Source organism: Mytilus californianus, unplaced genomic scaffold (assembly GCF_021869535.1).
Source record: "Mytilus californianus isolate M0D057914Y unplaced genomic scaffold, xbMytCali1.0.p SCAF_6, whole genome shotgun sequence".
Taxonomy (NCBI): domain Eukaryota; kingdom Metazoa; phylum Mollusca; class Bivalvia; order Mytilida; family Mytilidae; genus Mytilus; species Mytilus californianus.
In genome coordinates this window covers 47585786-47613574 of record NW_026262712.1, presented here as the reverse complement: position 1 = coordinate 47613574, position 27789 = coordinate 47585786, and the positions used below count along the sequence as shown (strand labels likewise).

The window sequence follows — 27789 nt, the reverse complement described above, 5'->3', positions numbered from 1 at the left end:
ATTAAATATTGATATAATTATGATTACATTTTTAGATGGAAGGATTAAACTTTTTTTAAGGGGAATAGAAAATTGTGGTGTCAATGATTGAGATAAATAAATGTTCATTTTGTAGGACTAACACGTGCCCAATGTTTATGCCAATACTGGTTTATTGTAAGCCATTCGAGGGTATCATTTACAATTTAGCCATTGACTTTATTCTGGTCATATATTATATTGATACTGAGAATTGAGAAGTTAGGTTTTAAATCAAATATGTTTTATTTAAATTAGTGTTGTCAGTGGTTTTTCGCGATCCTGTCAATAAGCATGATAAGAGGGTGTGCATATTTTCAATTCTAGCTGTTCTGGTTTTACACCTTTTGGTCTAGAGCATACCTTATACACGTTATTCCATATAATATACGGTAGTTCACTGTAAACTAGTATCATTAATATGACGTTTCCGCTGTTGTCTTTCTATTTATTGCAATACACCAATAAATTCTGCCTTCATACATCGATGATGTTTTTAATGTAAACCTGTTGCAAAATCGTATAATTTACAAAAAACTAAGATTGTGACTGTAACGTTTACGCTCGGTATTTTTTTATGATCTGTTTAAGTTCTTATTTGCTTTGATTCCCCAACATGTTGTAATGCGTGTGTCTTTTGGTCGCAAGCGTTCCAGACAAAGGTTAAAATTATTTGTTTGTGCTTGATTTTTGTCCTTTTATTCTGTACTGCTATTTAGTTACCTTTTTCTTTTTTTTTCGATAACTAAAGAATTAATTGATCAAATTTAAATCAGAAAGAAAAAATAAACAGATGCCCAATATACTGCCCTGAAAAATATATAAACTGGATACTAAATTTCATTAGAGGATAAAATTGAATTTGAAAAAGTATTAAGAAACTACGGTAGCCCAATATTATGGAGATACACTCATGATAGATACCAGGCTTGAAATTTTGTACACTTGGCGATCGTTTCGTCTACAAAAGACTCATCAGTGACGTTCGAACGAAAAAAGTTAAAAGGCGAAATAAAATATGAACTTGAAGAGCACTGATTAGTCAAAATTCCGAAAGGTTTGCAAATAAAGGTAAAGTAAAATATTCCTGTGGTAAAAAATCCTTCTTATTTCGACAAATTCAAATTTGTGAACAACTCATTTATAATTATGACCATATGAATGGTAATTCATGTCAAAAAAGAAATGTTGACCACTGGGCTTGTGAACAGTGCATTAACATTTAGCTGAGTGTTGATTCGTGTGGCAAACAAACAATGAAAAGCAGGAGGTACTTCGGACCGGTCTCTTTTTTGCAGTTCAATCGATTCCCTATTTTTGTTTTGTTCTCTTAAATGGGATATTCCTAATAGTCGAGTTAAGAAATATGAAATAAACTTTTATTGCCTCATCTGTATTTTTCGTTTTATTCAAGGCCATTTGGAGACCTATAGTTGCTTATATTTACGTCTTTTGGTCTCTGGTGGATACTTGACTCATTGGCAATCATACCACATCTCAAATGTTAGATACAGCCATGGCTTGATAACCATTACGTATACCAATTGTTTTTTCTGATTGCTGTACATTTATGCAAATAAAATAAGATATAGAATATATGCCATTGATCAAGTGAATTTGGCAAAGGAACTCTTGACACTTATTTTCATCCACATTCGGTTCCAATGACAAATTATTTTAGTTTAAAGAACAACTATTTACATTAACTAGTCAAGAGTAACTTTAATTGGATGTTGAATAACACAGTACAAATAAGTTAGAGATGTATAAAAGTCTTAACTACTGTCCATTATAAATGTATGGCATAGAATCTTAAAAAAAACAGTATTTTTCTATGCCTGTCATATACACCAAAATCAACAACCAATTACCAAAAGTTGTTTAATAATGATAGTTTGACATTTACTTTTTGTCACCATTTCTTCTAATTTAAAAAGTTATTGTAATAATTAGAACCAGACTGACTGAGTTTAAATTGATTATAACAAGAATGTACATACTTCAGTTTGGTTTCTTAAACATAGAATAGTTCTCATTTTAAATAATAATGCACAATTGATCAATTGTAATTTTGTAATCCTAGTTGAATAGCATTACAAAAATAAAATATTAAATAGCATTACTTAAAAGTAAATAATGTCAGGAATAGTCAATATGCCATTGTAACACTTGCTTTACATCTTTTCATTGAGCTGGGAAAACAGTTTTCAGAATATAAGTCTGTTAGTACTTAAACTGAGGGCTGTCTGATCGTTTATAATGAACTGACTATATATATATATACATTGCCAGTGTTTAGAAGAGGTTAGACGAACCCTATAACGACTGTGTTATCAGGAAACTCGATTCCAGTTGCGACAACACATTTACAGCATATCATGAAACTTGCATTATTGTAGAACTACAAACTTGGCCGGAAATACAATGTAATTGGTAACAATATTACAGTCCATATATAGCTATGCCACCAAGCCAAGTACATTGCTATGAAACTGATCCGATCCTGTCTAAACGATACGTGCGTAGCGTAGAGGGGGACAACAATGATATTTGATGTAGCCTCATATCCATAAGACGAGTAGTCACACGAATGTTAAGGATGTACTTATGTGATATAAGGTAAAATTAAATAAATCAACAATTCAAAATTGATACTTTAAGCTGGAAGAGTATTAGTTAAGGATCAAAATAAGCTAAACATATTGATAGGTCATGCAGCTCCTTTTCGAGATATTTGATTTATAAAATATGGTGGGAAAAGGCTGACTCGGACTTTTACCTTATATTTGTATTGGTATTATTTGGGTCTCAAATCAAAAGGAAGAAAATCAAGAATCTGCTTATATTTTGTCAAATGACATTTTATGAGCTATTAAGTCTTATGTTAAAAGATAAATAGGTGTTATGGGGCAAAATATTTTACCTTGTATCGTATGGAAAAACACCAAGGAATCAGAACATTTGACACTTATTCCAAAACCTCACCTAAGTACATCCTTAAAGCTATTCCATCGAAAGAAATGGTTTGAAAGATGGAAAAAAAAATTTCTGAGGGAAATTGTTTTCTGATTATATAAATAAAACTGCATATCGGTTCCAAAGATTATGAAAAATTTAAATCTATCAAAAAGAAAACTGTTCTAAAATAAACTATTTTTAGAAAATAAGATAGCCCTACGCAATGTTGGGATAACAATTGCAAATTTATGATAAAAACTTTGTTAACTTATATCAAATATTGTGGTAAAGATTTCAACAGAATTAATATTAATTTCATGTGAAATTTTTATTCAAAGTAGGTAAATCTATAGTGTGACTTCTACAGTAAAACAACCGAGTGTCAAAATACATTATTTTTGAAAACACCATTTTGGGGAACAGCAATATCATGAAAATTGAATGGACAACCCTTATACATCCGTTTCTTAACCAAGAGCCACATCACCAAAGAGGAACGGAATAATAAGACAGAATTTCATATACTAGTAGTTGTCAATAATACTTAGATAAAGAAATACATCGACTAAATTGCATAGATTGTATCAGAATATAGGCTGATTAAGAAATCCATTCTCACTATTCGAATAAATAGAGTATAAGCTCTACTACTACTACAACGCATTTCAAACAATTAAATATCCGTATATTTAGTATAAGGGAAAATTAATCCTTGAGAAAAAAATAATGCTTGATTCAAAACAGTCGAGATTAGTTATTAAATGGAACAAACCATTTTATTCGTGGTAAGATTGGCTTGTTGGGAAATGTTTTTAAAAAGCTGCTTGTATCCAACGACATTTTGCAATGGCAATGGAAATCATTATTCTATAAAGAATTGGCAACACGAGACCCAAAGTGATCATTAATTCACACAACAATACTCATTCAGAGAAAAAAAAATTGACTCAAATATTGCAGTTGTGTTTCATTAGTCATATGTCTATTTGTCTATGTGTTAAACTCTATTACTCATGACTAATGAAACTAGGGATGGATAAATCCTACTTTGTAAAAAATCACTCTGATTAAAAAAAAAATCTCTGAAACTGACATTATCAAGATGCTTGCTTTCTTGATTGACAACATATTTGTTACGTTTGGAGGACGTGTTTTTTTTCGACAAACAATCGGCATTCCCATGGGAACAAACTGTGCCCCTCTTCTTGCCGACTTGTCCCTTTATTCATATGAGGCTGACTTCATACAGGAACGTTTTAAGAAGAAAGAAAAGAAGTTAGTAGTATCTTTTAACTTTACTTTCCGCTATATAGATGACGTTCTCTCACTAAATAATTCAAAATTTGGTGACTATGTTGAACGAATCTATCCCATCGAACTTGAGATAAAGGATACAACAGATGCATTTAAGTCTGTCTCATATCTTGACTTACATCTAGAAATTGACAATGAGGGTCGGTTGAAAACAAAACTTTACGACAAAAGAGATGATTTCAGGTTCACAATTGTGAACTTTCCATTTCTATGTAGCAACATTCCAGCAGCGCCTGCATACGGAGTATATATCTCCAAGTTGATACGATATTCCAGGGCCTGTATTTCCTATCATGATTTCCTTGATAGAGGGTTGCTGCTCACAAGGAAGCTATTAAAACAAGAGTTCCAAGTGGTGAAGTTAAAATCATCCTTTCGTAAGTTTTATTGAAACCATCACGAGTTGGTTAACCGTTATGGAATATCCGTTTCACGGATGATAGCGGATATGTTTTTAATGTCGTTACTACAATCCTGTCCCCTTTTCCCGAATGTGACCTACCGAATTAGACTTATAACCGGGTTTGTAATAACATGAGCAACACGACGGGTGCCCCATGTAGAGCAAGATCAGCTTACCTTTCCGGACCACCTGAGATCACCCCCAGTCTTGGTAGGGTTCGTGTTGCTCAGTCTTTAGTTTTTTATGTTGTGTTTTGAGTACTTTTGTTTGTCTGTTGGTCTTTTTCTTTTTTAGACATGGCGTTGGCAGTTTATTTTCGACTTGTGAGTTTGACTGTCCCTCTGGTATCTTTCGCCTCTCTTTTACATTCAATTGTCAATATGTTTCTCTTTTTGATTTCATGTTACAGTACTACGTATATTAATGATAGTTTCATGGACATGATCTTTTCTTCAGAATCTAAAATGTCACAATAAATTTTACCGTGACATATTTAGTGCTTGAAGATCGATAAGGAGCTACACTTCACAACACTGGAGATTTTTCATATTTGTTAGTTGTAAACTTTCCATTTCTATGTAGCAACCTTATCTATAGTGCCTGCATATAGAGTACTAGTATACATCTTAAAGTTAATATGATATTCGAGGATTTGTGTGTCCTATCATGAATTTCCTAATAGAGGGTTACTGCTTACATGAAAGTTATTGCATCAAGAGTTCAGAATGAATAATGAAGAGCAGAAGGAACCAAAGGAGAAGACAAAACGAAAACGACATGAAAAATAAACACTTAGAGACCAAGAACAGTCTACAGAACAAAATAAAAATATGAAGATTGAGAAACACTTCATGATGGTGCCCGTACAATTGTCGAAGGGATGACTTAAACTTCACTACTTGGATTACTGGGCTTAATAGCTTCCTTGTAATCAACAGTCCTCTATCAAGGAAATTATAATATTAAATACAAGCTCTGCAATATCTAATAACTGGCAGATATAAACTCAATATACAGGCGCTTCTGAGTGTTGCTAGATCAAATGAAAAATTCACAATTGTGAAGCTAAAATCATCTCAACCGACCGTATTGTCAATTGCTAGATGAAAAAAGACTTACTGTAAATGTCGAATTATGTGTATGCATCTATTTTTTTGTGATTGTTGAACAATGGACACAAATGCGAGATATATAATAGCAATTTGAGCAAAATTCCGAATACATATAGTGCTATCGAAATTTAAAATTCTAATTTTTATTTTTGCGAAACACATTCCATCGTAATTGTTGCAATTTTAAAAACATTGCAAAATTTCTGACTTTAAAGTATCTATATGTGTTGTATCCTTTTTTCAAGTTCCATGGTCTAGATGAAGTCGAATGTGAAATTGTTCCCGCCTCTCTTTTTCAAATGTAACATACCGAATCATACTTATCACCGGTGTACTTAATTGTTCAACACGATGGATGCCATTTTTGGATCAGGATTTGCTAAGCCTTCCATAGACCTAAGAACACCCCGGTTTTCGGTTTCTTCGTGTTGCTCAGTCTTTAGTTTTCGGTTGTGTATTTTGTGTTATGTTGATTGTTTTTTGTTTGTTTTTCTTTTTTTTTACCGTTGAATTGTCAGTTTGTTTTCGACTGGTGAGTTTGAATATTCCTTTGGCGTCATTCGCCTCTAATTTAGTCAGAGGATAGCAGCTATATAGCGGGACGTGAAGTTAAAGGATAATTCTACATCTTTTTCTTCTTCCTAAGAAGCTAATGTATGAAATATGCCGCATATGAATAAAGGACAAAATGGACAAGAAGAACAACACGGTTGGTTCTCACGAGAACGCCGATTGTTTGTTACTGGTTATTTATTATTGAATACAGTATCTAATAATATATTCACCAACTCAGTATTTGGCCGTAATACAGATACATTTGGAAAAAAAGGGAAATGAATTTTTATTGAGAACGGAGAGTTAGCAGAAAGAGTAAACTTTAATCTGCCTAGTGTGTATTATGTTAAAGTTTTTCAAATCTTCTAGTTACATTTACTGTTTTGTAAAGCTAACAAATTTTGAAATAAATAGGTATATAAAATAAGCAAAGTATATAGTACCGTGCATCTTATTTAATCCGCTAATTTCACATTGATATTGTTTTCAAAAATTGAAACTTACCAAATTGCGAAAATAAAAGAAAAATCCAGAATATCATTTTGAACATTATTAATAAATGCTTAGTATATGTCTTCTGTATCTCGAGAGAAAAATTATACCACAATGACATATCTTGTCCTTTCATATGAACTTTGGTAATTTACTTTTTGTAACATTTTGATCCAATGAAAAACATCTCAATGCCAAGACCTATTTTTGTTTACATCGATTATTGTGGGATTATCAATAAATATAATAGTCTTCTTCTTAAACATAAAATCTTTTGAAAAGATATTGTAGAATTAATCAATCTTCATTTATATTGCCGTTAAATTGCATTTTACAAAAATATCAATTAGCAGCTGGTTCATAAGAATGTCATTAATACTGCTCACGACACATATATGAAATTAAAGACAAAGTTTTTACATAAATCACAAGCAAAACCCAACGACACAATAGTCTATATTTGTCACATGTGTACGTCTTTTTGTAATTAAAGTATGGCATTTACTTTATTTCAAAATTTGAACCAATCAAAAACGATATTTCAATTGGAACCTGTTTACTGTAAAAATATAAATGTTGCATGTCTGTTTCATTTATAATATATCAAACGGTTTCTTTGCTATATTTATGATATTTTTTTTTGTATTAAATTTCAACATGTGTTCAAAGAATTTAACATAAATATAATACAGTTATTTATAAAGAGACGTCACAGAAACTTTCAATCGCTTATATAATTAATATGATATATCAATACTTCTTGTCATTGTGAAGAACAAGGCATGTTCTCATAATATTATTTTTATCAGACTTACAATACGTCCTATAGCACTAGCATTGCTGGCTGTCAGGTTGACTACATAAATAATGAGCTACCTGCATAAATATCATGCCAGCGTTTATTAAAGACTATATGAAAACTAAAGCGTTTGCGTACAGGAAAAAACATAACTAAACATTTAACCAATACATGCACAGGATCCAAAAATATACAGACCATCACATGCAGGACACATTTCAAAAAATGAAATAAATTAAATGTATATGAACATGCTTTGGTCTATTAATTTTCACACAGCTTTGGTTTGTAACGTTTACGATAGTCCTGTTTCTAACTACATGATGTCGCCAGGAAAGCGGACATACAGTTAATGCCAATTGTTTATCTTTGGTTTAATCTACCAGGTATTTAACCACCAGTCTCTGATTTCCGAAACTACAAATTTTACCACAAGACAACATATTAGGCGGTTCAACTCTATAGAGAAACCTCATCCATCACGCTGACGATATTTAAGTATTGATATTAGGATGATATTTTTAGGTGGAAGAATAAAACATTTTCTTATGTGCTTCAAACATTGTGGTGTCAACAATTGAGATCGATATATTTTAGTTTGTTTTATAGGACTACCGCGATCACGAGGTTTATGCCAATACTTGTTAATTTTAAGACATTCGAGGGTATCATTTGCAAGTTAGCCATTGGCTTTGTTCTGGTTACATTGATATTGACAATTGAGAAATTTTCAATTGACAAGAAGATATAAAATGATTCAAGTTAGGTTTTAAATCACACATAATTACTTCAAATTAGTGTTGACAGTAGTTTTCAGCGATCATGTCAATAAGAATATGAGCATATTTCTCTTTCAATTGTAGCTGTTCTAGTTTTGCATAGTTTGGTCTCGAGCATACCTATTACACGTTATTCCAGATATATGTTACTAGTAGTTTACTGTAAACCGGTATCCTCAATAGAACAGTAACGTTGTGGTCGTTCTATTAATACTAATACAATAATCAGGTCTGTCTTGATACATCGATGATTTTTAAAATGTAAACCTGTTAAAAAATCTTATCATAAACTACAACTATGATTGTGACTGTAGCGTTTACGTTAGGTATATTGTGATGATCTGTTAAAGATCTATTTGCTTTGGTTCCTTAAGATGTTGAATGCATTTGTCTTTCGGTCACGAGCGTACCAGATGAAGGTAAGAATTATTTGTTTATGTTTGGTTTTTGTTCTTTTATTCTGAACTACTTTTCCTCCTTCTCTCTGAAACTAGATAATTAATAGATCAAAAACAAATAAATTTCCGAGCTAAAATAAATAGATGCCAAAATACCAGAAAAAAGGTATAGACTGGATACCCAATTTCATTGGAGGCTAAAATTGAGTTTGAAAAATATGAAGAAACTACGGAAGCAAAATTTAATGGGAAAGTGTATGGTTCACCACTGACCCCTACGGATCCATTTAAGGTTAGTAAAATCCATAGGAAAATCGGTCTTTGGCCTAACCACCCATAGATTTAAGTTACCCTCTACGGATCCGTAGGGAGTAAGTAGCAAACCATATGGTTTATAACATCCACGTATTTTGGTCTCTTGTGGATACCTGTCTCATTGGCAATCAAACCACATCTCCAATTTTAGATACAGCCATGGCTTGATAACCATTACAAATACCAATTTGTCTCATTTATAGTAATAAAATTAGATGTAGAATATATGTCATTGACCAAGCAGCCCAAGATCAGAAATGTCATCAACTGCATTTGGCAAAAGAACTCTTGATTTTATTTCCATCAACATTCAGTTCAAATGACAAAATATTTTAGTTCCAAGACCAACTATTTATATTAACTAAAGTTACTTGTATTTGGTGTTGAATAGAACAGTACAAACAATTAAGAGATATAAAAATGTCTTAACTACTGTCCATTATAAATGTATGGCACGAAATCTTGGATTTGTTTATACCTGTCCAGCGGCGGATCCCGCCATTTTAAAAAGGGGGTTTTCCAACCCAGGATAAAGGGGGGTGGGGTTTCCAACCATATATCCCCATTCAAATGCATTGATCGTCCAAAATAAGGGGGGTTCCAACCCCCGGAACACCCTCCCCCTCCCCACCACCCCCCCCCCCCCCCCCCCCCCCCCCCACCCCCTTCTAGATCCACCACTGCTGTCGTACGCATCAAAAGCAGCAACTAACAACTTACAGTTGTTAAGTAATGATAGTTTGACATTTACTTTTTGTCAACATTACTTACAATTCAAAAAGTTATTGTAATATTTAGAACCAGATCAAATTGATTATAACAAGACTGTACATAGTTTGTTTTCTTAAACTTAAAATAGTTTTTCATTTTAAATAATAATGCACAATAAATCAATCGTAATTTTTATTCCTAGTTAAATAGCATTTAAGAAATTAAATGTTGCATAGCATTTTCTTAAAAGTAAATAATGTCATGGTTCCTTCTTTCTCAAATATTCAATATGGCATGGTAACACTTGCCTTACATCTTTTCATTGAGCTGGGAATAACAGTTTTACCGAATATTTTCCTAATAAGGCTATGTACTTGTCGTAAGTCCGTAAGTATCAAAACTGAGGGGTGTCTGATCGGTTATAGTTCATTGACTGTATATATCTGCATTACTAGTGTTTAGAAGATGTTAGAAAAACACCATAAAGGCTGTGTCATAGGGAAGAAGTTATTCAGCTTACGACTACATATCAACATGATATCATCATGAAGCATGCATTGTTGTAGAACTACAAACTTGGCCGGAAGTACAATGTGATACCTAGGTATCAATTTTACAGTCTGTTCGAAGATATGGCACCCCAACTGGGCACACTATGATACAATGAATGTTAAAACCCCTTCCCTCCAAAGAAACGTTTTAAAAGTTGGAACAAAACTTATTGTGTAAACTTGTTTTCGGATGATACCGAAGTTATGAATAAAACCGTATATAAGTTCCAGAGCGTTATGAAAGATTTCAAATTACAGATTTATTGTAAACATATTGTGACCAAAATTTAAATATTGTCGTGAGCCTGTCAAGATTTCAGCAGAATAAATACCAATTGCATGTGAAATTTCTTTTTACAGGACGTTTATCCATGGTTTAATAGTAAAACATCCAAACATTGAACGCAGTATTCTTGATGAAATAGTTTTGGTAAATAAATGGAAAACCATCGTACATCCCTTTCTTAACCATGAGCCACATCAGCAAAGATGTACGAAATAATGAGACAGAATTTTTTATAGCAATCACATAATATTAGAACAAGAAATAGATCGACTTAATTGGGTATAATAATATAACCTGATTAAGAAATCCATAACCACTCTGTGTATTAATTTGTCTAAGCTCTACAACTACTACAACGCATTTCGAACACTTAAAAATCCCGAAGGATATCATATTCGATATATGAGAAAAATATAATCCATGAGAAAAAAAAATATACTTGAATCATAACAGTCGAAATGAATTATCAAAAAGAACTAAACATGTTATACGTAGCTCCATTGGCCTTTTTGAAAAGGCTAAAGAAGATGCTTGTATCCAACAATATTTTTCAATTGCAATGTAAATCATTACACAATATCTTTTATGCAGAGTTTTGATTGCACCAAACTAGAAAACCAAATAACTTATCTAACTGATATAACATGTTTTGTAAACTGAAGAATATTTGATTTCATTCCGATAAAATTCAAAATATCTTTGAGAAAATAAAAAAGAATGTGTTTTCTCTCATAGATGAAAATCTTAACTCTGAAGCCGTTTATTTTTGTTTAGCATAATATGCGAAATGGGTAAAATCATGAACTGAAATATAGCGGGGAACAGTTACCAAAAAAATGTGATTAAAATACTACAAGTCATAGAAGCCAAACACCACGGTAAAATGGAAAAAACACAGATATACATCATGTCAACAAAACACTTAACATGTAAGTTAAGATTGAAAATTGGAACCCAAACTGATCACTAATTAACACACACAACACTCATTCGGAGAGGCAAATTATGAACCCTTGAATCAAATACTGATGTTGATGTTAATTGATCATTTTGTCTATGTGTTAGACAGTGTTTGTTTTTCTTCGTTTTTGTATTACTGAATGCTTTAAAACATGAATTTGTCTTTCGGTTAATTGTAATTTTTAGTATTCCTAAACAAACAAATGTCATTATTTTTACATTTTTATATTTCACTTTTTGGAATTAAGTGTAAAAAAAAAAAAATTCTAGAAAGAAACAGTAATTGTTTGAAACACGACAATGACTTGGTGTATAAGCAACATCTCTTTCTTAAATATATTGCATCAGTTGGCACAACTTTTCGGACCTTTTGAATGCTCTTCAACTTTGTATTTGATTTGGATTTCTAAATCTTTTGATTCGAGCCCCACTGATGCGTTTTAGCCTAGGTAGACGAAATGCACGTCTGGCGTATACAGGTATAAGCCTGGTATCGTTAAAAAACATTATTTTCTTTTCCTTTTGAGACACCGGCTATTCAATCAAATTGTTAGTCTACTTGTGCATCCCCCGTCCACACAAAACATACATCTTTTGAAATTTAACTAGTTATTCTAAACGATTTCGTTGTTTTATAACTTTATGACGTTATAGCTATTTGACTTTAAAGCACATTTGGTCTCCGAGTGTGTATACTGAATATTATTGCAGTTGTAGTGCATCCTGATAATTACGTATACAGACTGGTTAATTTCTGTGTCATTTGGCCTCTTGTTGAGAGTTGTCTCGTTGGAAATTATACCACATATTCATATTTAAATTTTTTTATAACACATATTATTACATTGGAGTTCAAAAAAATACTAAAGTAGAACTATTAACCGTTGACGACTGTAGATAACAAACAAATTCTGATTTTTTTAATATTCTTTAAATTCAAAAAGAACATTTGTTAAGCTTTACTCTCAACGATACGAACAACCGATACCGACTTTAAAAATATTACTTAAATAGCCAATTATCACATTGTGTTTTGGACCCCTGAATTCATACATCATTAAAGTATTATAAATCTACAATATACCAAACTCAAAAATCAAATAACTTATCTAACTGATAAAACATGTTTTGTAAACTGAAGAATATTTGATTTCATTCAGATTAAATTCAAAATATCTTTGAGAAAATAAAAAAAGAATGTGTTTTCTCTCATAGATGAAAATCTTAACTCTGAAGCCATTTATTTTTGTTTAGCATAATATGTGAAATGGGTAAAATCATGACCTGAAATAAAGCGGGGAACAGTTACCTAAAAATGTGATTAAAATACTACAAGTCATAGAAGCCAAACACCACGGTAAAATGGAAAAAATCACAGATATACATCATGTCAACAAAACACTTAACATGTAAGTTAAGATTGAAAATTGGAACCAAAACTGATCACTAATTAACACACACAACACTCATTCGGAGAGGCAAATTATGAACCCTTGAATCAAATACTGATGTTGATGTTAATTGATCATTTTGTCTATGTGTTAGACAGTGTTTGTTTTTCTTCGTTTTTGTATTACTGAATGCTTTAAAACATGAATTTGTCTTTCGGTTAATTGTAATTTTTAGTATTCCTAAACAAACAAATGTCATTCTTTTTACATTTTTATATTTCATTTTTTTGGAATTAAGTGTTAAAAAAATAAATTCTAGAAAGAAACAGTAAGTGTTTGAAACACGACAATGAATTGGTGTATAAGGAACATCTCTTTCTTGAATATATTGCATCAGTTGGCACAACTATTCGGACCTTTTGAATGCTCTTCAACTTTGTTTTTGATTTGGACTTCTAAATCTTTTGATTCGAGCCCCACTGGTGCGTTTTAGGTAGACGAAATGCACGATTGGCGTGTATAAGTATAAGCCTGGTATCGTTAAAAAATATTATTTTCTTTTCCTTTTGAGACACCGGCTATTCGATCAAATTGTTAGTCTAATTGTGCATCCCTCATCCACAAAAAACATACATCTTTTGAAATTTAACTAGTTATTCTAAACGATTTCGTTGTTTTATAACTTTATGACGTTATAGCTATTTGACTTTAAAACACATTTGGTCTCCGAGTGTGTATAATTATACCACATATTCATATTTAAATTTTTTTATAACACATATTATTACATTGGAGTTCAAAAAAATACTAAAGTAGAACTATTAACCGTTGACGACTGTAGATAACAAACAAATTCTGATTTTTTTAATATTCTTTAAATTCAAAAAGAACATTTGTTAAGCTTTACTCTCAACGATACGAACAACCGATACCGACTTTAACAATATTACTTAAATAGCCAATTATCACATTGTGTTTTGGACCCCTGAATTCATACATCATTAAAGTATTATAAATCTACAATATACCAAACTCAAAAATCAAATAACTTATCTAACTGATAAAACATGTTTTGTAAACTGAAGAATATTTGATTTCATTCAGATTAAATTCAAAATATCTTTGAGAAAATAAAAAAAGAATGTGTTTTCTCTCATAGATGAAAATCTTAACTCTGAAGCCATTTATTTTTGTTTAGCATAATATGTGAAATGGGTAAAATCATAACCTGAAATAAAGCGGGGAACAGTTACCAAAAAATGTGATTAAAATACTACAAGTCATAGAAGCCAAACACCACGGTAAAATGGAAAAAAATACAGATATACATCATGTCAACAAAACACTTAACATGTAAGTTAAGATTGAAAATTGGAACCAAAACTGATCACTAATTAACACACACAACACTCATTCGGAGAGGCAAATTATGAACCCTTGAATCAAATACTGATGTTGATGTTAATTGATCATTTTGTCTATGTGTTAGACAGTGTTTGTTTTTCTTCGTTTTTGTATTACTGAATGCTTTAAAACATGAATTTGTCTTTCGGTTAATTGTAATTTTTAGTATTCCTAAACAAACAAATGTCATTCTTTTTACATTTTTATATTTCATTTTTTTTGGAATTAAGTGTTAAAAAAATAAATTCTAGAAAGAAACAGTAAGTGTTTGAAACACGACAATGAATTGGTGTATAAGGAACATCTCTTTCTTGAATATATTGCATCAGTTGGCACAACTATTCGGACCTTTTGAATGCTCTTCAACTTTGTTTTTGATTTGGACTTCTAAATCTTTTGATTCGAGCCCCACTGGTGCGTTTTAGGTAGACGAAATGCACGATTGGCGTGTATAAGTATAAGCCTGGTATCGTTAAAAAATATTATTTTCTTTTCCTTTTGAGACACCGGCTATTCAATCAAATTGTTAGTCTAATTGTGCATCCCTCGTCCACAAAAAACATACATCTTTTGAAATTTAACTAGTTATTCTAAACGATTTCGTTGTTTTATAACTTTATGACGTTATAGCTATTTGACTTTAAAACACATTTGGTCTCCGAGTGTGTATAGTGAATATTATTGCAGTTGTATTGCATCCTGATAATTACGTATACAGACTGGTTAATTTCTGTGTCATTTGGCCTCTTGTTGAGAGTTGTCTCGTTGGAAATTATACCACATATTCATATTTAAATTTTTTTATAACACCTATAATTACATTGGAGTTTTAAAAAGTACTAAAGTAGAACTATTAACCGTTGACGACTGTAGATAACAAACGAATTCTGATTTTTTTTATATTCTTTAAATTCAAAAAGAACATTTGTTAAGTTTTACTCTCAACGATACGAACAACCGATACCGACTTTAAAAATATTACTTAAATAGCCAATTATCACATTGTGTTTTGGACCCCTGAATTCATACATCATTAAAGTATTATAAATCTACAATATACCATCTTTCACATGTTTATAAGATATCAGTCTGTAAGAAATTAGTTTTCATATTTTTTTTAGAATATTTTCTTTTGATATTTCGATTAGGGCTTCAAACGTCTTACTTTGAGTGCAGACATCTTTAAAAAAAACAGTCAGAATAGCCCTAATTTGAAATCTTGTTATTAATATTTAGGTATGAGTCAAGTCTTTACCTATTTATTTTTATCGATTAAAGTAGGATTACCAATAGTTTCAATTAAGTCTCCCTCTTCACATTATATTATAAAATCAATCAATGTTTTTTTTTTATTTGGGTTAAAGTGCATACAACCACATATCAATTAGCTAATTAATGAAAACCTGAGATATAAAATGTCGTAGCAACCTCTCGATCATCACAAATATCTGATGTGAAACCCTGAAACATAATTATTATATACAGATATATAACCTCACAAAAAACAGCCTGCACTTACATTTTACTTATATGTCTTATTCAAATAAAGTTTACATTTACTTTCCGTAAGCATTAGTTTCCACAGAGCACGTTGTAATAATAAAAACCATTTTACATTGTGTACCATATATGTTAAATCTATTTCCGTCTCGTATGATAAAAACTGATTCTGTTTTAAATTGTTATTCAAAATAAATGACTTATATGATTTTGTATTAAAGTTGAATGCAAATGGCGCAGTTATTTCCGATCACTTATTCTTAATACAATATGTTTAGTGTTTCTGAATATTATACTAAATAGAATAGTGATGTATTTATCATAACTAGTAAAATACCAACATTGAAGGCTGTAAGATTGGCCATTGCGAGCTTATTGTATAAGTATTGTGCAAGCGATGAGAAAATACAAGAAAAGCTAAGCGGCTGCGACACAAGTTTTGGAAAATACTTGACCAACACAATGCAAACTACAATTTTTATACAAAGATCGAGAAAAATCAATAACAACAACAAATGAACATATATACAACTGAGGATTTTTGGTTACCATGACATATATCATGCCCTCTTGATTGCTATAAGCATTCATTGTTTCGAATGTTAAATTCTTTATAATTATTACACTTTGTGTTTGATAGCAATAAATATGTTCTTGTTTGTCTTATCGTCTATTTTTATAATTACATACAATGTTAAAATTCAAATTGAAACTATTTATTTATGGGTTTTAACAATATTAACAATTTAATGAAGCAGTGTCAAATCATGTTGTCTTCTTAGTTTATATATATATATAAATATATATCTATACTATTAAACGAGAAGACCTCATTTTGTGTCTTATAGGTACCATGCATAGTCGCATTTGTCATTCATTCTTATTATTATTCAGTTTGGGTTATTTTGGGAGAAAAGCGAAGAAAAAGGCGTCCGGATATTGTTTCCGTCATCAGACCGACTTTTAAGTCGTACCCAAGACTTCCGATTTTAAACTTTAAAAGAGGGGTAAAGGGTTATTATCGTGCAACGTGTTTTGCAAGTTTTTATTTCACGTGCAGCTGTGAAAAAGGTTCGTTATTCATCGTGTTTCTTGAAATCGATAAAAAGATCAATGTGCAAGAAATTTTTAATTGTTCGCTCATCGTGAAATGGCAATTTTATTTCGCGTTCCGTGCAGATACCCCCCTTTACTCCCCTCTTAAAACACAGTTTTCATAATTACGCGGGGACAGGACAATTATTTTCGCGTTATTCTGCATGTATACTATGTTTATAATCCTAAAATATATAGAGAATCTCTATATAATATATCAGTTATCGCCGTGGAGAAGATACTTGGAAATGATAGTTAATAGCAAACACACTTTATTTATATTATATGTATGTTCATAGTATACAGAAACGCGAAAATCATGGAATTTAACAGAGAGCAAAAAAAATAACGGACTTTGGAAAAAAGGAAGAGGGCTTAAAATAATTGTCCTGTCTGTAAGTGCCTATGACTCAGTTTGATACCTTTTCTGAATTTCTCCAGACATAAAATCTTTTACAAAAATTCATCCTACAACAGTTTACATACTTTCAACCAAGCTCTAAATACCCGCGATTTTGCGGGTGAGTTCTAGTATATATAATATTGCAATACATGTACTGGTGAGTTAAGTCCCCCGTGTAATGATACAAACGGTTTCAAACAGAATATTTTTGAGTTGATTCGTGAAGGTTTTACCTTGTGTGTATAATGTACCAGAATGTATTAGCATATTAAAACAGAGGTCTTATGAAAAAGATGTATCATTTATACAATTGCAAAGTAGGTCCATCCAAAGTGTTGTTCTCTTCTTCCTTACAATGTAAGTTGTTTTGTAAGATTTATGTACAATTCAATAGACTATGCAGCTCGTCAATGCCGACGTACACAACATTTCAATCTCGAGTGTTTCAAGAATTACCCGTGATGTGACAGTGTGTTTGAAAAGATTATGCAACCATTATATTAAAATGCCAAATGATCGAGCACAGCTGCATAACATGATGGAAGGCTTTTATAGCATTGATGACTTCCCAAATATCGTCGAGGCAATAGACGGGACGCACATTAGGATAAAATCTCCATTAGAAGATGAACATGAGAACAGAAATAACTATCTCTTTATTAATGTTCAAGGAGTTTGTGACTCTAACATGAAATTTCTGAACATTGTAGCTAAATGGCCAGGTGCAACTCACGACGCCTTCATTTGGGCTAATTCTAGCTTATGTGAAATGTTTGTGGACGGAACAATTGATCATGGATGACTGATAGAAGATAATGGGTTTCCACTTAGACCATGGCTTCTCACACCTGTGCTAAACCCAACAACGAGAAATCAACAAAGATATAATGCTTCGCACATGAAGACGAGGAGCGTTGTCGAAAGGAGTTTTGGAGTTTTAAAATCACGTTTCCGTTGCATAGATGCAAGTGATGGCACATTGCTTTACAAACCTTTAAAATGCTGTGACATTTTTATTGCTGTGGCTGTTTTACATAATATGTGTATAGCAAATAGAATCCCATTGCCGGCAGACATTGACGGGAATCGCCCAGACCAAGGACACTTAGACATACAACAGTACGTCGGCCATTTGAATGATGGTGCAAATGTTCGAAACAGGCTGATAATGGAAGATTTGGACATTGAATAAATTGTATCATCTAAATACTTTTTAATGTTGTATTTTTTACCATTTCAACTATCAGAGATTTATTAAATCCTCTACTCTTTGTGCAGCAAGTTTATTAACCGTTCAATGCATGCTTAGGTTGACAACTTTGAAAAAAACAACACTAGACTCATTAATAATTCAAAGAAATAAAGAGTTACAAAAAAGGTGTAATATAACATTATGCGAGTTTTATATAATTTTAAATCTAGGCATCATCAGGTGTGTTCAGTGTTTGTTAGTCTAACACTTGGACTCCAATTTGTGCTAAATTAATGTTCATTTGTGCCAAATACAGTTGGTGTTTCTGTTGTTCAATGTTAAATCGCTGTCTTTCTATATCAAGTCTCCATAGACAATCTCTGTTTTTTCGACACAAAGCCTTTCTTCTTCTGTTTTTAGTCGTCTCTCTTCGATGGCAATCAAACTCTGTGTTGTTTTGTCCTCAAGTGTCTTGTTAGATTTCATTGTCGATTTGGTGATTGGTGCCTCTCCTGTCATACATGAATCCTTTGTGCTCTATGTCCAGAATGAGTAGCTTGGTTGTAAAATAGAACGAACTGATTAATATTCATGGTTTTTACATTGTAATAGATTGAAAGTGACAGACAAAGAGTAATACGAGTCTGAATGATACAATTAATTTACCGCTGGACGTTAGGCAGCCATTCATCATCATTCATCTTTGTTATACATTTATAGTTTAACGAGATACTGTTAAAACAAACGAGTTATCGTACCACATTTGAAAAAAGTGCACATGATGCACTAACTTTGACATTTTAAACACATGACTAAGGGGATTGTACTAGTGTATACGTTAAACGGTTTAACCGCGCTCATTTTTTATGTATTTGTCCCAAGTCACACGTCAGTGTGTGGCCCTTTAAAGATTGTTGTTAAATGTGAACCTAAGCTCCTCATTAACGGCCGTCCCGTAACATATAATTGCGTACAGTAATGACATTGTGTATTGCATGGAGAGTTGTCTCATTTACCCTCCAGGGGGTGGATCCAGCCATTTTAAAAAGAGGTTGCAACACATGCAAGTCATATAAAAAGGGGGGTTTCAACCATATGTCTCCATACAAAAGCATTAGGTGTCCAACAAAAGGGGGGTCCAACCCCTAGAACTCTCGCCCCTTGGATCCGCCACTGTTCTCATACCACATCTTATCATTTTTTATAAAGAAACTTACCGTTTTCCATAGACGAATTTGAACTCCTTCTAGAATTCGGACAGGTAGGGAAAGTGAAGTCCAAGACATCGGTTTCACTTCCATCACCAGATGGTACAGATCCTGTGTCAGTTCCTCCTTCTATGCCTTCTATTGAGGTTTCTCCAATGATACCGACGACTTTATCTTGTAGTGGAGTCAACTCCTCTGGTGGAGGTCCGCCGCCCGTCTTCCGTGCCTTGCGACGGTTATTTGAAGCAGCCTTCTTTACACTGATCATGTAGGTCGTCCACTTCTTCCTTATCTCCTCTACCGTACGTTTATAGTCAGTGTGGTTTGTTGTACTGCATATTATCTCCCAAATCTTCTTTTTAGCACTATTTGTAATTACATTTGACAGTTTACTGAATAGTACTGACTTGTTCTTTTCCACGGCATCCAGAAGAGTTTGAAGCTCTGATTCTGTGAAATTGGGACTCCTTTTCCTGCTCATAACTAAATCTTTATAGGTTGACGGATTATCAGAATGATTTATCAGCAATGAACATTCGATGTATTTATAGCAAGAATGCACGATTTTATCCTTTAACCTTATTATAACCGATACAATGACAAATTGAATTCAACTCACTTGTACATAAAAAATTGTCATTATTTTATTCTTTTTTTTCGCCATTTTGTATTTGAATTTTCATATGTATGTTGGTGTATTATTTATATACATTACACTTATTTTTTATAGTAATTTTGCAAATTATCTAATTATGGAATATTAATCAATACGTTTAGTAATTTATGGGAAACACATACTACATTTACATATATTTTCGCATAAATCCATGTTTATATTGAAAAATTTAAAGAACTTGCGACAGGTTTAGTATATCTTTGCTAAGATCATCCTATTAAGACAGCTTCGAGACGAGGTCTGAGATATGTCCTAAGATAGTCATAAGAGGATTATAAGACATTTCCTTAGATATGTCTTATGACAGGTCTTAGGATAGCTTCGTGAAACCGGCCCCTGACTTATAGTATCAATTTTAAATTCTAGATTTTTCAATTTTAATTGTCGAAGTGGAGAAGAATAAATCTTTACTATTTAGCACACTGAGCAACACATCAATAAACAGTGCCATAAAGAGAGCATTGGAGGATGCATGTATAAAGATAAATGCAGTAAATGACACTGCTCACCTAAGAACAGTGGAAGATATTCGAAAAAAAAGTGGACCTGCTACGTTAACAGTAATAAGAAGAAGCTAGCAGAAAAAATAAAAGAGAATACCGCTGGACTTGCGATGTCGTAACCTTTTATGATAATCATAAGACCATCATAAGTCATGTCGCGAGGGGTCTTAAGTTTACGATAAAAATTATGACATATCGTAACTTGGGATACTTTTGCAAACCTATCTTACGACTATGACATGTCCTAAGACCATCGTAAGACATGTCTTAGTCATAAGATACTTTCGAAAACCAGACCCCTGGAGCCGTGTCATCGAAAGTGTCCTAAGATTTGTCTTAAGATATATCTTAGGACAAATTATAGGACTGTCTTAGGACTGTCTTGTGATATATCTCAGACTGTACATCGAAGGTATCCTAAGATAATCTTAACAAAGATGTCCTATCGTAGTCCTAAGTGCAATTTTCTCGTTGCCGTATAATGATGCAATTATTTTAACAAGAATATACAAAAATTGTAGGATTTCTGTATGCTACATTAGATTTGCACACATATTATGCTTAAACTTAAATCTTATATTCAAAATATAAGGATAAAAAGATTTTTAATCAAGTAAAAGGAAGAAAATATAGAAGAAAATGTCATTGAAAATAAACACAATTTATACCGTTAAATTGTGTACACATGCATATACGGTAAAATATATGTTTAGTTATAAATAATTAGATGAGACGAACTCAAATTGCCAAACTGTTTAGATTTTTGAGTTCAAAGGGGAACCTCGTGTAATCTTGGTATAAAAACTCAGGAGATAAATATTTTATTTTGTATTCCTTTACCGTAACCCTACACAATGAGTAAGAAGAGAAGTCCGAATTTTACAGACACAGAAGTTCAAATTCATGTTTGTTTATATGCTAGGACATCATAAAGTTATCCTAAAAGTTAAAATGGTCTTAAGACTATCCTAAGACAGCTTATTAGTAGTCCTAAAGTTGGGACCAAAATTATGACATATTCTAAGATAAGATCTTTTCGATAACACGGCTTAGAGCAAAAAATTCTCCTAAGATGATCTTAGGACATAGCTTAGTCCTAATACACCTTCGACGACACGGCCCCTGTGTCTTTACGAATCTATTTCATGCTTACTGACAGATTAAAAACTTAAAATATACATAACAAAAAGTTAGAATTCAAAAATATAAATTTAGCCCATAATTCTAATAAACTATCCTCTGCTGTTAATTTAAAGTTACAAAATTTATAATAATTAAATAATTAAAGATGCACTACAATTCAATCGGTTCATTTTCGATACAATTAGGTAATTGTTATTTGTATATATCAATCTGAGTACTGTTTAACTATAAGTAGAATCCGATTTAGACTCGTCCATTTTTGGGGAACTAGGCTTCTGCAACTGCTTTTTGGTGTACTTTTCTTACTTTTTTGACGGTTTGTAAGTCAGTAAAAGTCCAATGACAAGTTAATATTGACATTAAAAGACCTCCTCATAAAAAGGGCTGTTCAAATATACCTCCGGGTTCGGGGATCTTAACATCTGAATTTTTTGAAATCACCAAAATATATCCGTCTGCTTCCGTCGAATGTAGCTATTGAAAAGATTGCATGCGCAGTCATACTGCGCGTGATCAATCAGATAAGGTATAACCCACATTAGACAAAAAGTAGAACGGCCAATGACACACATAGCTTATACTAATAACCGAATTTATGCTGAATCATAAATTCTATTATGTTCGGAGATATCTCAATATCAATACTAACTTATCATTGAACTTTTACTATTACTAAAATGCAATCTATAATTCACTTATTTAATAAACATTCAATTCATTTGATAGTATATATGTGTGTTGTTGCCAATACGGATTTAACTTTTTAATTTTCTATCTTTGATAGGTTTAAGGCAGAAACTATCCTTTCCTCCGTTTATTAGACTGAAATACCCACAATCGTCGTTGACACACGTTTTGACTTTCGAAACAAATAATGTGTAGTTTTGTTAATTTTTCGCTACAATAAAGGGACGTTATGTGAGATGAATTTAATAATTCAAAACCTTTCCTAACACATATAAAACACGCCGAATTTTAACACATTCGTGCGTAGGACTTTTAAAATTTCATTGATTTGGAAATCATACTTTGACCTATGGATGTTCGTTTTTCGTATTACATATACACCAATATTTCGTGTCTCTTCGTGCCAGTTCTTAACTTTTTACATTTAAGTATACCAATTGATCAAATGATTAACTATTCTCATTTTCTATAGAATAACAGCCACGTACTCTATGGAGGGAGGGGGAGGGTTATAATATTCAATCCTGGTTCTCATTTTTTTTAATTGTATTTCCAGAAAATATAGAAACCAATTATTCTGAAAAGTTCGTTAAATATTGTTGAAAAAATAATCTGCTTTTTCGCGATTGAAATGTCATGGTGAAAAAGAAAGAAAAAAACACAGTATCCCCCTTTCATAAATAAAGTTGATACAATAAACTACTTACAAAGTGAGTTGTATTTTTCATACACCATAACATTTCATTTGTGTCTTGCTTCATGCAGGTACAGTCTTTTTTGTTTTTGTTATTGTAACTGGTAATAATATCTAAAGTTTATATCTAGATTAATTAGTGAGTTTTATTTCATATTATAAATGAGACGTAGGGTGTATTTAAACCTATATTCCACTTTAGTTTGATCGGGTAAATTGGATGCAAATCTGGGCAGAAAATAATATTTTTTGGCGGTATAGAAGTCAGATAATGCATATTTTAAGGTTTTTCTTGTTGTAGAACACACTTCGGGGTGTCAGGATTGCCAAAGAAAGACCACCCTACGGTCGGTCTTTCATTTGATCAATCCTGACACCCCGAAGTGTGTTATACGACAAGAAAAACCTTAAAATATGCATTATTTATATCATACTTATAGACGGGACCATCTTTTCATATAAAGCTTGATGTCTAATTAAAAAAAATGTATTTGTTGAAATGCGCTTATGTTGTACGTATTAAAATTGGTACCGTTACAGGCTGATATTCAGTCGAAATTAAACAAAAAGAAATGGAACTCTTTATTAAAGAAGGTAAAATGGACGAAGTTGGTATATTTGAATTGTTTACATCTGTTTCTATGGGTTTTAAACATTTTCCGGTAGCTTTATTTCAGTAAAGAAGCTACTGGAACACAGAAATTTTTGTTCTGAAGCTAATTTAACTGGTGCTGATCACGTGTCATAGTCACAATCATTTAAACAAACGTTTTTTTTTTTTGTGTACCCATCTATGTTGACAACAGATATATGCAAACAGAATGAAAGCCGTCAATGACATTGTCTTGTACATAAACGCGGTTCTTTTTAAATATATTAACTGCATGTCATCGAGTATAATCATTTGAAGGAACTTTTTGGGTATATTAAGAAATTCAATGTTCTCTCATCTTATTTTTGACTTTTTCTCAAATATTCGGAATCTTCTTGTATTATTCATGTGTTGCCATTAAAAATTCTGCCATGTAACCCATGGTTGTCTTTTCATAATTTTATAACATATAGTTTAAAAGCATTTTTTGAAAATCTTATGAAATCCTTGTTACTTTTTCATTGTTTTTAAAAGAAAAAAGGTACCAATGTTAAATGTATGAAAATCAAGAGAAAATCTTTTTCCAGCAAATATTCGAAGACTTATATCTCAAAAACCAGGACACGAACTGCTCTTTTAGGTTCGTTATATATATACTATTAATGTAGAACAGTCTTTCAAAAAGCTTAACAGAGTAGTGAACATCCTAAATGGTAAATAAAATGTTTAATTGGAACTACCATAATACGGTAGCTGTTTTAAATGTGCTACATGCTAGTATTCTTGGGATGAGGGGATCATTACCCTATGTGAAAAAGGTTCACTTTAAACGGTTAATAAATTAACACAGAAATATTGATGCGTGATTATAATTTTAGTTTTAACGAAACGTGTTCAAAGGAATAACTTTCCAATCAAGTATAACTTTAAACAAAACTATTACGTGTTTAGCATTACAAATAAAAGGAATATGATCAACATAAAAATAGCCTATCAAAATTGATGTATAGAAAAGTCAAACTTTGTATTAATTGATTGATTCTTTGTTGCTTAACGTCCAGTGACAAATATTTCATGCGTGTTCAGGACGAGAACAAATTAACAATAAAAACAATAGGTAGATCCAGTAATAGAGGCCGTCTGGTCGGGAAATTTGGACTGCTACAGGAAAATGAGTATATTGGATCGGGACATAAATGTTGCCTTGCGATAGATCACCTATGGACCACTCAAAGAATGGAAACTTGCCAGAGTTATGGCTTCTTTAAAAAAAGAGGATACATCAAATCCTTCAAATTATAGACCAATATCTTTATTGAGTTCTGTAGGGAAGGTAAAGGAAAGAGTAGTGTATAAACATATTTATAATTATATATTAGAGCACTCATAATTATATGCATACCAGTCAGGGTTTCTAAAAGGCCACTCAACTATTTACCAACTCTTGGAAATCTATCATACTAAGGTTTTTCAACACCTAGACAAAACGTTATCTACCATTATAGTATTTTGTGATATATCAAAAGCCTTTGATAGAGTCTGGCATGTAGGCCTTATTCAAAAACTGCTTTCGTATGATATATTTGGTAAGCTATTAGACAGGATTAAGGACTATATCAGCAACAGACAGCAATTTGTTTTTATAAACAATGAAACTTCAACTCAAGGCGAAATCAAAGCAGGAGTTCCGCAGGGCTCTATATTGGGTCCCTACTATTTTTATTATATTAATGCCATTTCAGATAATCTCCATAACCTAGCCCGTTTATTTGCAGATGACACCTCACTGTCATATTCTGGTAGCAACTTTCAAGCAATTGAAAGTGATATTGATAAAGACCTTTTTAGTTTAAATGAATGGACCAAAAATGGTTGGTAGATTTTAATCCAAAGAAAACCAAAGCATTGGTAATTGCAAATGTTAAACCACCAGTAATGACTATTTTATTTAATGGTGAAAACGATGAAACTGTTAAATTTCACAAGCATTTAGGTGTCACACTTTCATCAGATGGAAACTGGACCAGCTATATAAATAATATTACAAAGTCTGCATTAAAACAAGTAAATGTACTGAGGAAACTAAAATTTACACTTTCCAAAAAAAGCTTATTCAATATCTATGCCACTTTTATAAGACCACTATTGGAATATGGATGCGAAGTATGGGATGGGTGTTTTAAATATGAATCTAATAAACTAGAAAAAATACAACTGAAAGCTGCAAGGATAGTAGTAGGACTTACAAAATTTTCAAGTTTAGAATCCTTATATTTTAAAACCGACTGGGAAACTTTAGCAGAAAGGTGTAGACAACGAAAATTAACAATTTTCTATCAAATGCATAAACAAATTTTGACCCCAATATTTAATCGATAGTTACATATGATGTCTGTGGATACAACCTAAGAAATAATGATAATTATATACCCCCTAGATGTAAACTAAGAATAACTGAAAAGTCATTCGTACCATGTACTGTCAGAATATGGAATAAATTAAATTCATCTACAAGAAACGCACCAACTATTCCACAATTTAAACGAAAAATAAAGAGTGAACCATTAAGACCTCCAACATAATATGGTAAAGGGTCTAGAAAACTAAATATCCTGCATACAAGACTATATAGCTAAGGCACCAGTGAAGTTCATTAAACGCAGACTTAAATAAGATAAGTATAGTGAATGATTCTACATGATCCTGCGGTTCTCTTGTTGAAGATGTCATTCATTACTTTCTAGAATACCAATTATATTATAATTAAAGAATATCTCTGGTTAATGATCTTATAAATATGAACATACACATTGATATCGAAAAGCTATTATATGGAAAAGATGCATATAATTAAGAAATTAACTCTAAAATGTTTGATAAAGTTCGTTATTTCATTAAACAGACAAAGCGATTTTAACATTCCAAGTCAGCAGCTTTCTTTTTTCTGTCTGTCCTATTTGCTTATTTTGTTGCCATGCCAATGTGTGACTCCTTCCTTTATTTTCTATAACTGACACTATATTATGTATGCGTTTGCTGTCATCATATATGTGTATTGTATATGCAAGGAGAGGACTTAATATAAGTTGTAATAACTTGTGTCCAATCATACTGCTTGATTATATAGTGCAATAAAATATTATCAAATTTAAAGAGTTGTTGCAAGAGTTCTTAACATGCAGCGTAACGCTCTCTCTTTCTTCAGTAGGCATCTGATTTATCGTCCCCATTATGACCGGACGTGGCTGCGTACTTGTACATACAAACACAACCAAACACGCGTCTCATTTTGGCAAGGGTTTTACTACCGGTCGGAAGAAGACCTGAGTGACCATGTTTATATACCCCAGTCACCCTTTTATCCTAAAACTATATAAATATATGTAAAGTTTTATATTGTCAAATATATGGTTAATTGTTTTCGATTGTGTCTATCTTTAGCATTAATGTATCGGTAAAATGTGAGTTATTAGTATTGCTGTTGTTTTGTTTTTTTAAGAGGGAAAAAAGGGGGGGGGGGGGTGTAGTTTTTTTCTTCATTTGTTCTTTTTTATTTAGAATTTGTATAGAAATAAATGGTAACATCACAGATTGACACGGAAATTGTTTTAAAAGGAAATGCCTATTTATGTTTTGAAGTTTATCATTTA

The 27789-nt window shown here is 32.0% G+C and overlaps 1 pseudogene; it reads left to right on the top strand.

Moving 5' to 3' along the window:
- The first annotated feature begins 18132 nt into the window (after nucleotides 1-18132).
- On the top strand, nucleotides 18133-18636 carry LOC127705749 (putative nuclease HARBI1; annotated as a pseudogene).
- The last annotated feature ends 9153 nt before the right edge of the window (nucleotides 18637-27789 follow it).